Source organism: Oryx dammah, unplaced genomic scaffold (genome assembly GCF_014754425.2).
Source record: "Oryx dammah isolate SB20612 unplaced genomic scaffold, SCBI_Odam_1.1 HiC_scaffold_2, whole genome shotgun sequence".
Lineage (NCBI taxonomy): Eukaryota > Metazoa > Chordata > Mammalia > Artiodactyla > Bovidae > Oryx > Oryx dammah.
The window spans coordinates 157,462,096-157,463,229 of NW_024070186.1; the positions used below are offsets into that span (position 1 = coordinate 157,462,096).

Below are 1,134 nucleotides of genomic sequence, written 5' to 3' on the forward strand. Positions count from 1 at the left end.
CACAAGTTGCCAGGGCTGACAAACTCACCAGGCACACAGGTCAAGGCGCCTGCATGAAAGCCAGCAGGCACTGCAGATGCCACATTCAGTGCAACTGGGTTTGAAACATCTTCAGGGAACCACAGAATATAAAGGTACATAGGAGGACTTACCTGGTGGGCCAGTGGTTAATCTGCCTGCAACTAAACTTGAGTGCCACAACTGAGCCCATGTGCAGCAAAGAAACTTTAAAAAGATAGAAATAGGCCTTCTGAGAGTGTGGAGCAGTGTGGTGCTTGTGAGCTTCCAGCAAGGCGCTCCGGGGCCAGGGCCAGAGGGTGCAGAAGGTGCTGGTGCAGCGCATCAATCTCATCTTCAGATGCTTGCAAAATAGATCGCAGACTCAGGTGTGTGGCTTTATGAACAAGTGAACATGCAGATAGAGGGCTGTACCGTTGGTTTTGATGAGTATATGAACCTTGTATTAGATGATGCAGAAGAGATTCATTCTAAAACAAAGTCAAGAAAACAACTGGGCCGGATCATGCTAAAAGGAGATAGTATCACTCTGCTCCAAAGTGTCTCCAACTAAAGTGACGAGGTGAGAAACTGTTTGGCAATACCGTTGGTTTTTTTTAGGTGTCCTTTGTTAGAGATGTAGTTCTAAAACATGTATTCACATTGTTCTGCTCACCCTTATGTTATTACCAGATGACAATAAATGCTACAGGACTCTTGGAAAAAACAAACAAACAGTTATGATTTCCAAGGTAACAGAGTAAAAAATAGAATGTTAAAATATTCTAATACAACCCCCCAACCCCTGGGTGGGGGTGGGGGGAGCTGGGCAAAAATGGGAGGAAAAAAAGAGTATGAGTATGACAAATGTAAAGACCCCAAAAGATGGCATCAACAAAACAATGGAGGAATTCCCTGGCGGCCCAGTGGTTTGGACTCCACACTTCCGCTGCCCAGGGCACAGGCTCAGCTCCTGGTCAGGGAGCTAGTCTCACTTGTTCTGTGGTGCATGGGTTGGTCAGTCAAGTTCATTCTGGTTTAAGTTTCTGGCCAACCCAATATTGACTATGTGACTTAAATGACTCAAAGAAAGGATAAAGATCAGACGAGCCTTAAAGATGACGTGCAAATACAGTA

General features: G+C 45.2%; 1 pseudogene; it reads left to right on the forward strand.

Annotated features, from left to right (window-relative positions):
• The first annotated feature begins 281 nt into the window (after positions 1–281).
• On the forward strand, positions 282–721 carry LOC120854831 (annotated as a pseudogene).
• Positions 722–1,134: the final 413 nt, after the last annotated feature.